At 41.2% G+C, this 14,688-nt stretch overlaps 1 protein-coding gene across 1 annotated transcript in view; it reads right to left on the reverse strand.

Moving 5' to 3' along the window:
• LOC311445137 (uncharacterized protein) overlaps positions 1-7,286 on the reverse strand; it is a 64,074-nt gene extending 56,788 nt beyond the window's left edge. Inside the window, exon 1 of the mRNA XM_084536887.1 lies at positions 7,228-7,286. The gene's annotated coding sequence lies outside the window, so the exon portion shown is untranslated. The remainder of the gene's footprint in view (positions 1-7,227) is intronic.
• Positions 7,287-14,688: the final 7,402 nt, after the last annotated feature.

The raw sequence follows: 14,688 nt of genomic DNA on the forward strand, positions 1-14,688 counted from the left end.
GATCTGTTGAGACAACCTGATCAGGGTACTAGGCCTTCTTTGTTAATGCTCTCCTTGGATCCCCTGATGTCTTAGGGCTGTATTGCATACTCGAACTTAGTCAGGTTGGCACAGCCTTATCCAATATACAGTTGACCCTGTAGATTGCAGTAACCATGCCTTTATATCAGTGATCCAGCTAACCATTCCCTTGGCCCACCACCCTTTGCTAGCTGGAGACTAATCACCTGTCTAACCACAAGTACCAAATATGAATTTGTACGGTGACTGCTCTGACATAATATTTTGTTTCCTAACAAAACTACTCCAGGACTTCTCATTGGGTTGCTTCAAACAAATCCTTTCCCCACTCCCTACAAACAGTGGCAGAGCACCATTTACCTCCTGTGTGCCATTTTCTAGGTCTCTCTGGAAGACCTGCCCTTTTCTGCTTGGCCAGAGCAGTAAGCTTAAACAAAGATGAACATCTTCAACAGTCACAGACTGAACTACGCAACATTCATCTTGATGAGATACTGTTTGAAAACAAACAAAAAACTCATGCATAATTCAAAGGGGGATAAAGAGTGCAGAATTGCAAAGTGTAATTTGAGGAATGCATGATTTCATGACACTAGATGAAATGAGGGTTTGGTTTTTGATGTATTATGGAGCAGGATGGAGAGGAGTGGGGTCATCTAAAACAGACTGTTTTCTTGGCTTTGTATAATCTGTCCTCAAACAGCATATTCCAGGTCCAACTCTTGACACCAGAAGACAAGTTTTAACCTTACTCCACTCATGTGAATTGTCTGAATGTAGCTAACAGAGTCACCAACAAAAGCCTTAAGAACAGAAAAATATAAGTTGTTGCAAGCAACACCAAAGAAAAGAAAACCTACTTCTCCCTTTTATTGATCGAACGCAACCAGATACTGCATTAACTTTTCCAGATTTAAGTTTCAATGATTCAAGCTGAAGAAATTTAGAATACATTTAGGGTGGCATCATTGCAAAGACATACTTTCGTTCATTGCCTACACATGCCACTTTTCCAACTCATAACGTTATCATCAGCATAATGTCACCAACATCTACCATTGTCATTTTAACTGCACAGGACCCCAAAACGGTATTACTTGTGGCACTGAGATAGTTGAGTGTATTCCCAATTAAACCTTAAGATTGACAATGATGTATGTACTGCTCATTACAAAAATACATTACTCATCTAAATCTGCCGTGGAATGATTCATGGGCAATTCATTTGTAAGTTATGCAAAAACTGTCCCTGCTCAGAGTTCTTTTCTAAATTTAGATTCCACAGCATTTCACTTTAAAAGAAGTATTAAGTCAGTGATGGGATGTGGAATATTATTCTTCTAGATAAAAATAAGAGGTTGTCTGGGGATTCTAAATAGTTCAATAAGCGATGATGAGTATAACCAACTTTAAATACTGGGAATAATTTTGAGTCTCTGTTCCACTAATTAAGGAATACTTCTAGTTGTAGATTAGCTGAAGAGTCCTGTTAACTGTAACTAATAAGCCTAAGCTAGTTTTGATGACAATTGAGGCTAGATAAACACATTAGAATTCTTTTTCTGCCTTGAAAATGGTAAAGATTTGGCTTCAGTCTTGCCTCCAGCAATACTTTATATAACTGTGTTTTATAAAATGTTATCAGCTCATTCAGTGCTTGAGGACCTACTGTGAGGGAAAGCTGTAGTTCTATACATGCCACTTGTATTCTGACTACTTATCAAATTAGTAGGAACATCATTAATTTGATTGACTGGATGTGGATCAAGAAGGGTTAAAATATTCTTTTCATGACTTGACCCTAACAAAAAAGTTTAGAGAACCATTTAAATTAGATTCAGTTAGATTTAAATTTCCAAACTGACCTCTGTTTTGCCTTTGGATGTGTGCTGCAGACTTTGTATAAACTTGCATTTACAGCTGAATGTCGAAGAATTTGATTGCCCCTTAAAAATCAGTGGATAGGCAAACATTTTCTTTCTTCTTGCATACATGGACTCCAATTAAACATTCCCATTCAGCAATGAAATTGTTTACTTTCAACCCACTTTGTTGGTAACAGAAAATTTAATTTATACTTTACTTTCTAGGCACTTCTATTCTCCAAACTGATAAAATTCTTAAGGATGCATCTGATACTACTGGAGTTTATGGGACAGATGATCAGAAATTATGAGCTGATGACCATAAATTCCCCAATAAAACCAGACCCCACAGAGCAGTTCTAGCATGATAGTGCAGACATTCAGTATAAAATTGTTTCTGTCCTAGGCTTCTAGGTCTCCAGATGTATAACAGGAACCTTGGCAGTCTTGGAAGAGACAGATTAATATAGTGTGCTCTCTCTCTCCTTTTTTTTTTTTTCCTTTTTTTTTTTTTTCCTTTTTGTATTTTTTAAACTTTTAAGGTTAGTTTGGATGCCCTTACTAGGGACACCTGACTTAGTCCGTCTAAGGAAAATATTTTCTCTGCCAGAAGAGTTATTATTTAACACTTTTGGAAGCTAGTGATAATATAAAACTATTTAGTACTTATCCTAAGAAAATTAGACTAAGAAAATAGAAAGATTAATTACTATCTGCATTGTGATAACACTATGAAGAAAGCTATGTAGATACAGAGATATTATGAGTACATATTGCCAGCAGAGGGCAAAGGAAAAAGAGAAAACAGGGAAATCACATCTGAGAAAGGAGCCAGAAAAGCATGTTTATGTGGCCTTTCATCTCTGGTAGAAAACACGGTGATTTGGGAATTCACCTTAGCAATCTTATTATTTGCTCACAGCCTTCCTAAAATGCACAGCACACTGGGAGTAGGGGGGTGCATACATAAAGCTTGCAGAGCAAAACAACGTGATGTTCCACTGAGATCTGTGTATTGACAAAGGACAACGGCATTAAAAATAGCAAGATGGCCAGCAGCAGCCCCTATACCAAGTTGATTGTAAGAGCTTGAAGGTGTGTGAGCAGTAAAGAAATTCAGCGAATAGCATGTTCCTTTGATTTAATATTAAATATTTTCTAGTAAAAATGAAATGAATATGAAAGCCAATGCAAATCACCAGTCCCATGTTTGCTCTCTTGGAATAATAAACCTAGTCCTAGGTCAGGTATCTCAACTAATTGAGAATAAAATTGAGAACTACACCAAGGAATGAAAAAAATAACTTCTCTGATTCTGAATAATCCTCTCTGAATGCAGTTCATAAAACGCAGGGGATAAAGCACATCTGCAGTCTCCTATCCAAACTGCTTTCCAAGACAAGGTGTCTCATCAATCCAACAGAAAAACATATGCAAACAGCTGTTTATTATCACTTTAATTTTTATTTATTTATTTATGTTCTCCCCTGGAATAGATATATTGATACACTGGGGGAACCAGAATATGGGCTTCTTCAAACATTTTATTTCTGAAGCTACATAGTTCACAAAAATCAAAAGTCCAAAACTCTGGACTTTTATATTTTTTACCTCTGCAGCTGGAATTCCATGCTGCTACCACCACTTAAGAGTCAAAACTAGCAGTCAGCATCTTCCACCTCACTGGGTGCAGGTCACATCATTTCCTGTTTCATGCTTTACTCAGCATTACCCCTAGTAGCACATAAGACCATACAAGACCCAAGACACAGGCAAATCATGTTTTCATAACATACTAGTCAAATATTGCAAGCTATTTTTAAGACTAGAAAGAAGAAAATGTGGTCAGTGAATAGTGAATAAGCTATTATTATGTCTATCCCCAGGGCTAAAAGACCATAGAGGACACTTAATGAGAAGAATCATTGGTGAAAACTGCCTGGCATCACAAGGCAGAGGTCTACTCAAAGGCCTTTAGCCACTCCTGCTAATACCATCTGGTTTCAAAACTCATATATAATATATATATAACATATACACACACGCTCAACAACATTTTAAAGAAGGCAGCAAGTAGAGGATGGAATAAAAAAACAAAGCTCATGGCATACATAAACAGTTAGACATGTCTTCAAGCTGCAACAATTATGGGGAAAAAATAAGCTAAGAGAGCTAAATGAGTGAAAATCAGTACTAGGCCAGAGGAGAATATCTCCATTACCAAAGAAAATTGATGAATGATGCAATTACCACAGCCAAAATACAAATCCATTTTCCCCACTTGAATTCTTGCTTAACAAATACATTAGTCATGTCATCAAAAGCAGAGGTACCTGCTCTTGACCAATTCATATGGGCTGATTTACAGAGAGCAGATGATGCTATATGGGACCAAACAAGATTCAGAATGTCATGCAACGTAGTATCATCAGTAAACCAAAGTGCTACTATTTCTGTAGCCACTACTTTTTGTGCTGTAAAAGTGTTCACTATTGCCAGCGCAATAAGTCCTGAGCAATTTTTATTCTTAAATGATGCACCCAATTTTCTCCTGTTCTTTTAAATACCTCTTTTGTTGGTTTGAGTTGCCCAAGACAGGAGGAGAAAACAAAACAAACAAACAACAACAACAACAACAAAACTTTCCACATTGGCTACCTTTCTAGTCCTATGAAACATGAAACAGCGTAAGGAGTTTTGAGAAGTGTGTTGCTCTTCTACGAGCAACACACTCCTCAAAAGTAGTTCATGTGCCTTTAAAGAGAGGCCTTTTTCGTGTTGAAGAGGAGGAATAAAAAGCCCTGAACGGCAGTTCCTGATGCCAGTGGGTCTGCAATCAGGCTTGGTAGATGTGATGAAAGCCTGAAGGCTTGATCTTAAATTAATTGAAAGTTGGTATCAAAATTTCTATTAATTTAAGGAAAACAGCCCTCTAGCTGACTTGCTCAATTTATCCTCCTATACCCACTCCATCTCTGCTCCTATGCTTCTAGGTGAACTTTGCAGATTGACTACTCTGTTCCTTTCAACATAGTGAAATGTGTAGTAATACACTGTCTTATCCAACAGTAAGATTTGCTTAATCTGAAATTTATTCCTCAAGACAACATTATCCAAAGGAAAGCTCATTATCTTAATTGATAAGGATGAAAATGAACATAGGTGTGTTTCTAACGTCTCCTATAGATCCCAAAATGTAAACTGTTACATCCAGATTAAGTCAGTTATAGCTTCCAGACTGCATTTATCTAATGTGCTCTTGGAGATAATTCCTCATTCTCTGAATTGTTTTGCAGGAGTATAAATTCAGTTTTCATAAAAATTCACTCTGATTGCTAAAGCCATTCAAACTCTCTACGATATCAGTGATACTAAACACACTTCCCCTGCATGTCCTTCCTTCTCTTTTCCTTTTAAAATCCAAAGAGATGCTTCTATATAGAAATTAAATGAATTTCCTGCCCAGAAGCCAAATTAAATGTGTTCTTTTATACTCAGCACTCACAGAATAGGGAGAAATATGAATAAATGAGAGCTATTAATTAAATCTCAGGGAGAACCACAATGCTGCAAATGAAAAAGAAAACCTATTTTTCCCATAACTACTATTTCATGCTAAATACATTATAATTGCTATTCAAGACCAGATTTGTTTTTCCAACATCACTTTTAATTTGTGATCAGACTGCACACTCTGACTCCTTCGAGTCAAACCAAAACATAAGTTTTTTTGTATCATGGGTATGTCTGTAGCATAAGTGTGATTGCAAACTCTGCTTTGTATGCCTTTAGGCATATAGCTCCATAAAGAGTCTAGGACAACAGCTTTGACAACTTTAAAGTCTTTTTCAGGCCTGGCCATAGAAAGATCAAGCCAGTTAGCACTTTATAATCAACCCCCCATCAGAAGCCTGGCATCAGTGTGACCTCTCTGTTTGTCAGAGAGGAATTACAGCTCTCTGCAACCTTCACATCCTCACTTTGCATCATGCGAGGATTACTCACAGACATTAGCCGAAGACAATCTTTCCCCTATGGGCATGCTCAGCCCTTGTAATACTACTAATCCCTGAAAGCCTCAAGTCAAGCTCAAACCAAATAAGAAAGGATCTTTAATAAAGAGAGGATCCAAGATCTCTATTCTCAAATTTGAGTGCAAGAAACCAACAGAGGGAATGTGCTTTTAATCACAGAGAAGGCCTGGTAGTGCTTGTGAATGTCCCAACAGCTGCATAGATGTTAGTTTTAAGTTGTACTTACCATCTGAGCAAGTAGTTAAACAGTATGATCCTATCCTCCAAAGCAAATAAGTTACAAAGCCAAGTTCTAATGGATGACAGCCCAAACAAGATGAAAGAAAATCTTGCACTGACTACACAGCAGAAAGAGACATCACAGTTTTAGTGACAATAACTGACAGGTATAAAACAGTCTGTAGTCTCTGAAAATAACTAGAACTGTGTGACCAGCAAAGCAAAGATACTAAGTATGCGCACATGTCCCCAGCTACACCTAAATACAGAACTCTCTTTCTGTACACACACACAAAATAGAAAATCCTGTTGTGTGCACACATATGCATGATGTTACAGTACATCCTCGTATGAATGCTATACCTAACCTATTCTCAAGGGTTTTCCCCATACTTCATTTTTGGTTTGTCCTCCAACAAGCAAGGAGCAAATCTTTTCCTGCATTAGCACTTTATGCCCAGACCTTGCTTCTAGAGCTCCTAACAGCAATTGACGCATTCAACCCCCCATTACTTTGTCTAACCCAATAGATGAACCTGTATACATCTATCTTCACACTTCTTTACACCAATCAGTTCCATAAGTTGTGCTTTGCTTTTTACCTTAGACCTTGTGCTTTCTTGTTCTCAAGTTCTAGTTATCACCCATGCTTTTAGATGCAACAAAAATTTACAGATAATCCAGTTACTCTATTTGAAATACCTTTATTTTCACTCTCATATGGAAGACACTCGATTCCACCCCTCCCATCCCAAACATCCCTCTCCACTTTTCTACTTCTGTCCTGTGAGCTGAGAATCAGAATGTGCTATATGCCTCATTTGAATGGATGTGTCATTGTGATTCATAAAGAGACAGAATGTTTTTTGTTGTTCATCCTTTCCTAATTAATTTTTAAGACAGCATTTAGTTTTTGACTACCAAAAAGTTCAAGACTAACGTTTTCAGGGAATTACCATTAGCTCGAGATTTTTCTCCCAGTGTGTATGCTTCATCACTATGTGGGGATTGATACATTGTTCTTTTTCTACAGAGTATTAAGTCTGCATTTAAGCCGAGGTTTTATAACCCAGTATTGTGAGATTTACCTTATAATTAGAAAACTTGTATTTCAGTGGATGATGAAGGACCATTGATTGTCTTAAATAACCTTTCCCTTCTTACAATTAATCTGGAATAAAAAAAAAGGTAGATCACTGCATACAAGAACAAATAACCTTCCTTAGATACCTTCTCTGCAGTTCCATATATAATAACCTTCAAAGTCTGGTAAAAACAGTGTTTCACATGATAGCATCAATTCTGTCAATACCCAACTGGCCAAAAAAGAAAGTCATTTCAGTCATTCTCAGCTTGGAAAAATACAATAATATATTCCCTAAGCTCTCTTTTAACCAAATTATACCAATAACCTTTACTGACTATTCTCAAGCCTTTAATGCTGTACAATTTAACAACAACAACAAGGCAACTTCTAAACAGGTTGAACTAATCACTTTTAATAACACAAAAAGAGGGAATACAACTCCACCAAATAATTATGTAGGATATGTTTGTGGGTTGTTTTTTTTGTTGTTGTTGTTTGTTTGTTCAATGTACAGAAAGAATACTAATATGCAAGTTAAATTAACTCCTAATAAATTACTGATTTCAGTGTAATTTCTATTGAATCCTGTTGGTTTTATTCTTAGTAATAGTGTTCCATGTTAAAAAGTCCAGTGGAATCACAAGTGTTTTACATCAACTCTACTCATAAAGATACAGAAAAAAAAAATTGTTTTTATCATAAAGCAATCCACAGTTTCTCAAACATGACTAAAAGATCATAGATATTGAAAATGATATTGTAATGCAATCAAATCTTTCCAGTGAAATTCCATTTTAGAGAGCAGTTCTATTTTCATTTTCATTATAAAGTAGGACTGACAGCAACTTGCAGTGCAGCTCCTCAGTCAGTAGCCATCCTGTTTCTTGTGCATATTGCCTTAGGAGCAAAGATGGGCTTTTCAAAGTGTCCAGGACTGACCTAAGCCAAATGCAGTTTTACTATCAGTTTGAATGGAACTAGGCATTACTTTATTATCAGTTTGAATGGCAGTAGCACTAGGTCAAGCGAAGTTAAGAAATATGAGCAAGCTGCTATTGAGCACAGGAGTACTGAAAACAGCGTGGATAAAGAGCCACAGAGTCAAAGTAAAGTTGAGAGTATTTAAGTCTAATTTATTTTCCTAGAATTATTTCATTCTCTTAAAGTTCTCTGGATTTCTTTTATTCTTATTACATTCAATTACATTTTAGATATTTTTTCCAAGCCAAGAAAACTGCCACTTACATGTTGAAAATGTTGAAATGAGATGCAGTTGAAATCTGTTTCTTAAAGCTTCTTCCACAGAAAAAAAAAAAAAAAAAAAAAAAGGAATAAGTCAGCCCTTTCCCACACGATTCCAGTTTTGACAAATTGACATTTATAGATGAAGTATGTTCTTCTAAAACATCCTGTTCAGCTCTATTTAAATACATAGCAAATGTGAGCAGTGAAACTATGTGATGCAGCATACTTTATCTAGGGCCCAAATCGTCAAATATTGAACATGGCCACAGGAATCTTATTCAATAACACCACCAAAAAACAAACCAAAACCAAAACCAAAACAAAAAATAATACAAAGCACATTGTTTTTCAGACTTGCAAAGAGAGATCGCTCAGAGGAGGTACCTGAGTTGCAAATAGAATCATTTCCATGTCATTACTTCTTTCGAAAAGGTGTTTCGAATACCCAATTGCTATTTCACAGAATCACAGAATTTTCTAGGTTGGAAGAGACCTCAAGGTCATCGAGTCCAACCTCCAACCTAACGCTAACAGCCCTCCACTAAACCATATCCCTAAGCTCTACATCTAAGCGTCTTTTGAAGACTTCCAGGGATGGTGACTCCACCACTTCCCTGGGCAGCCTGTTCCAATGCCTCACAACCCTTTCTGTAAAGAAGTTCTTCCTAACATCTAACCTAAAACTCCCCTGGCTCAACTTAAGCCCATTCCCCCTCGTCCTGTCACCAGGCACGTGGGAGAACAGACCAACCCCCACCTCGCTACAGCCTCCCTTGAGGTACCTGTAGAGAGCGATAAGGTCGCCCCTGAGCCTCCTCTTCTCCAGGCTGAACAAGCCCAGCTCCCTCAGCCGCTCCTCGTAGGACTTGTTCTCCAGGCCCCTCACCAGCTTCGTCGCCCTTCTCTGCACCCGCTCAAGCACCTCCATGTCCTTCTTGTAGCGAGGGGCCCAAAACTGAACACAGTACTCGAGGTGCGGCCTCACCAGAGCTGAGTACAGGGGGACGATCACCTCCCTAGCCCTGCTGGTCACACTGTTCCTGATACAAGCCAGGATGCCGTTGGCCTTCTTGGCCACCTGAGCACACTGCTGGCTCATATTCAGCCGACTGTCCACCATCACTCCCAGGTCCTTCTCTGCCTGGCAGCTTTCCAACCATTCCTCTCCCAGCCTGTAGCTCTGCTTGGGGTTATTGCGCCCCAGGTGCAGGACCTGGCACTTGGCCTTGTTAAACTTCATGCAGTTGACCTCAGCCCATCGGTCCAGCCTATCCAGATCCTCCTGCAGAGCTTTCCTACCCTCAAGCAGATCGACACACGCACCTAACTTGGTGTCATCTGCGAACTTACTGAGGGTGCACTCGATGCCCTCGTCCAGATCATCGATGAAGATATTAAAGAGGACCGGCCCCAGCACCGAGCCCTGGGGGACGCCACTAGTGACTGGCCTCCAACTGGACTTGGCTCCATTCACCACGACTCTTTGGGCCCGGCTATCCAGCCAGTTTCTAACCCAACGAAGCATGCGCCAGTCCAAGCCAAGAGCAGCCAGTTTCTTGAGGAGAATGCTGTGGGAGACGGTGTCAAAAGCCTTGCTGAAGTCAAGGTAGACCACATCCACAGCCTTTCCCTCATCCACCCAGCGCGTCACTCTGTCATAGAAGGAGATCAGGTTCGTCAGGCATGACCTGCCTTTCATAAAGCCATGCTGACTGGGCCTGATCGCCTGCTTCCCCTTCAAGTGCTGCATGATGACTCTCAGGAGGATCTGCTCCATGAGCTTTCCTGGCACTGAGGTCAAACTGACAGGCCTGTAGTTTCCTGGGTCTGCCCTCCGGCCCTTCTTGTAGATGGGCGTCACGTTTGCTAGCCGCCAGTCGATTGGGACCTCCCCCGATAGCCAGGACTGTTGATAAATGATGGACAGCGGCTTGGCCAGCTCCTCTGCCAGTTCCCTCAGTACCCTTGGGTGGATCCCATCTGGCCCCATCGACTTGTGCACATCTAAGTGCCGTAGTAGGTCACCAACCAGTTCTTCATGGATAATGAGGGCCACATCCTGCTCCCCATCCCCTTCCACCAGCTCAGGGTACTGGGTATCCAGAGAACATCCGGTATTGCCGCTAAAGACTGAGGCAAAGAAGGCATTGAGCACCTCCGCCTTTTCCTCATCTCTTGTAACTAAGTTTCCCCCCGCATCCAGTAAAGTAGAGTAGAATTTCGAGTAGAAGCAGGGGAAAACAGTGTGTTTTTAAACTTGATAGCATGAAGCTCACTGCAGCCCAAATACAGCCAATTTAGAATGTTTTTACCAACAGCTGGGACAATATAAACAATTATTCTTTCTTTTTACAGATAATTTAGATCTTACTACATGTTGCACAAGCTACCATTCATAAGTAGCATAGGACTAGCTATTGTACCTTAAATTTTTGGATGTGAATTCTTTCTTCAGCATCCAATAGTGCAGATTGCCACAAACTAATCATATCCATGAGGCTTCACTAGACTAATCAATGAATACTGAATAGGCTGGAACTTTAATTTTCAAGGATTCCTTTTTTTTTTTTTTTCAGAAAAATGCATAATAGAGAACATCATTCAGTTTTGTAGATCTTCACTAATCCACTACCCTTCATTTAGTTCAATAATCATTTTATGAATTAATTCATTCATTTTACAAATCTATTTATTTTTTATGCGTATTGCCAAATGATACGATCAAAATATTTTAACAGGCATTTTTGCACTCATGAAAAGATCCAGAAACAAATAAATCGAGGAGACAACGAGGAACGCAGTGCAGAGTTTATAATATAAAATCTAAATATTAATGTAAATTCTTAACACCACAGATGACCAATGATGTAGTTAAACAATGGGAGATAGTTATTTTATCTTAATTTGTTGCCAAAATTTTATCTAAGAGTCTCAGCCATGTCTCAGAAAATAGACATTAGGCAGCCTTCAACACAGTCATTACAATAGTGAATTTTAAAGAAAGTCCTTGTAAAGCCTAAGCTGTCATTGTAGCTGAGTATAGACAAGTTTAAAAACTGGCAATACAGTCTTTTCTTAACATTTTTGGAAATTAAAAGAAAAAGCAATCAACAGAAAAACTTAAGTCACATCCTATAGCCACAGTAGTATACTAATGGGGTAGAATCAAGGAATAGATATGGAAATGCAGAAGGTGACCATCTTTTAAATTAATATTGTACAACAAGCTTCAGTGAACATGAATACAAGTTGCTAAGCTCCTGTACAACTGTTAGTCATCAAATCAATCCATATTCAAAACAGATCTGTGTCCAACTGAGACAATCCAGAAACACCTCTTCTACCTACGACATCATCGGCATAAGCGAAACCTGGTGGGATGAGTCCTGTGACTGGGGTGTTGCGATAGATGGTTACAGGCTCTTCAGGAGGGACAGGCAGGGTAGGCGAGGTGGTGGGGTGGCGATGTATGTGAAGCAGGGGCTGGACTGTGTGGAACTTCAGGTCGGCAATGGCAAAGTTGAGAGCCTCTGGGTAAGGATCAAGGGACGAACGAATAAAGGGGATGTCGTTGTGGGAGTCTATTACAGACCGCCTGGCCAGGACGATAGCGCCGATAAATTATTCTTTACAGAACTAAGAGAGGCCTCGAGATTAACTCCCCTTGTCCTTATGGGGGACTTCAACTTGCCAGATGTTAACTGGGAGTGCCACACGGCTGACACGAGCAAGTCCAGGAGGTTCATGAAGCACCTAGATGATAACTTCTTGGTGCAGGTGCTAACGGAGCCAACTAGGAAAGGTGCCCTCCTAGACCTGTTGCTAGAAAACAGAGAGGGTCTGGTGGGAGATGTGGTGATTGGTGGCCGCCTCGGTCATAGCGACCATGAAGTGGTTGAGTTCAAAATTTACGGTGACAGAAGGAAAAGTGCCACCAAAACCTCATCCCTAGATATGGGGAAAGCGGACTTCAGGCTGCTCAGGGAACTAGTCAGCAAGGTCCCCTGGGAAACTGCTCTTGAAGGCCTCGATGCCCACCAGTGCTGGTCATTCTTTAAGCGATGCCTCCTAGAAGCACAAGATCAGGCAATTCCTAAATATCGCAAGTCAGGCAGGCGGGGCAGGAGGCCGGCGTGGCTGACCAGGAACGTTCTAATGGAGATTAGGCGGAAACAGAGAGTGTTTCGCTACTGGAAGAAGGGCCAGGTGTCATGGAAAGAATACAGGGATGCTGTTCGTGTTTGTAGGGAGAAAATTTGCGTGGCCAAAGCACACCTAGAGTTGAAGCTGTCTGTGTCTGTGAGAGAAAATAAAAAGGGTTTTTTTAGATATGTAAATGGAAAAAGGAGAACTAAAGAATACATAGGGCCGCTCCTTGATAAGGAAGGTCTCCTCACAGACAATGACATAGGCAAAGCAGAGACGCTTAACGCCTACTTTGCCTCTGTCTTCAATGCCGATGATGGGCTTCGGGACCCAGGGTGCCCTGAGCTGGAGGACTGGGACGGTGGGGATGACAAACTCCCAACCGACCCTGAACGTGTGCGGGATTTGCTACTCCACCTGGATCCCTACAAGTCCATGGGTCCGGATGGGATTCATCCCCGGGTGCTGAAAGAGCTGGCGGACGTCATCGCGGAACCTCTCTCAATTATTTTTCAACGATCCTGGGAATTTGGAGAGGTCCCAGTAGACTGGAAGCTGGCAAATGTTGTGCCGATTTTCAAGAAGGGTGAGAAAGAAGACCCTAGCAATTACAGGCCTGTCAGTCTCACGTCAGTGCCTGGTAAAATCATGGAGAAGATGGTTCTCGAACTTATTGAGGCGCACCTGGGGGACAAAGCAGTCATTGGTCCCAGCCAGCATGGGTTAGTGAAGGGTAGGTCCTGCCTAACTAACCTGATTTCCTTTTATGATAAGATCACCCGTATGGTGGACCAAGGGAAACCAGCTGATGTGACTTTTTTGGACTTCAGCAAGGCTTTTGACACGGTTTCCCATAGGATCCTACTGGACAAAATGTCCACCATACAGCTAAATAAAAACATCATACGATGGGTGAGCAATTGGCTAACAGGCAGGGCCCAAAGGGTTATGGTAAATGGGGCTGTGTCAGGCTGGCGGGCAGTCACCAGTGGGGTCCCTCAAGGCTCCATTTTAGGGCCGGTACTTTTCAATATTTTTATAAACGATCTGGATGTAGGAATAGAAGGTATTTTGAGCAAGTTTGCTGATGACACCAAACTTGGAGGAGTTGTGGACTCGAATGAGGGTGGAAAGGCCTTGCAGAGGGATCTGGATAGGTTGGAGAGCTGGGCAATTACCAACCACATGAAGTTCAATAAGAGCAAGTGCCGGGTCCTGCACCTGGGACGGGGAAACCCTGGCTGCACGTTGTCCTGGTTTCAGTTAGCACAGAATTAATTTTCTTCCTAGTAGCTGGTGGAATGCTGTGTTTTGGCTTAGAATGAGAAGAGTGCTGATAACACCCCGATGCTTTAATTGTTGCAGAGCAGTGCTTATACTAAGCCAAGGACATCTCAGCCTTTGCTCTGTCCTGCCAACGGGCAGGCTGGGGGGTGCAGTAAGAGCTGGGAGGGGACAGACCCAGGACAGGTGACCCAAACTAGCCAAAGGGGTATTCCATACCATCTGACGTCATGCTAAACAATATATAGGGGTGGCTAGCCGGGGGGAGGGGGCCGGACTGCTCGGGGTTAGGCTGGGCATCGGTCAGCGGGTGGTGAGCAATTGCATTGTGCATCACTTGTTTGTACATACTATTATTACTTTCGTATTATCACCATTGTATCATCATTATTATTATTGTTATTATTATTTTGTTATTTTTTTTTTCCTGTCTTATTAAACTGTCTTTATCTCAACTCACGGGCTTCACTTTCCATTTCTCTCCCCCGTCCCAGAGAGGGAGGGGGGAGGGTGAGCGAACGGCTGCGTGGTGTTTAGCTGCCGGTCGGGTTAAACCACGACACACGTACAGACTGGGCGATGAGACGCTGGAGAGCAGCCTAGAAGAGAGGGATCTGGGGGTCGTGGTAGACAGCAAGTTGAATATGAGCCAGCAGTGTGCCCTGGCAGCCAGGAGGGCCAACTGTGTCCTGGGGTGCATCAAGCACGGCATCGCTAGTAGGTCAAGGGAGGTGATTGTCCCGCTCTACTCTGCGCTGGTGCGGCCTCACCTCGAGTACTGTGTGCA

This window comes from Aythya ferina (genome assembly GCF_964211825.1).
Source record: "Aythya ferina genome assembly, chromosome: 15".
NCBI classification, from domain to species: domain Eukaryota; kingdom Metazoa; phylum Chordata; class Aves; order Anseriformes; family Anatidae; genus Aythya; species Aythya ferina.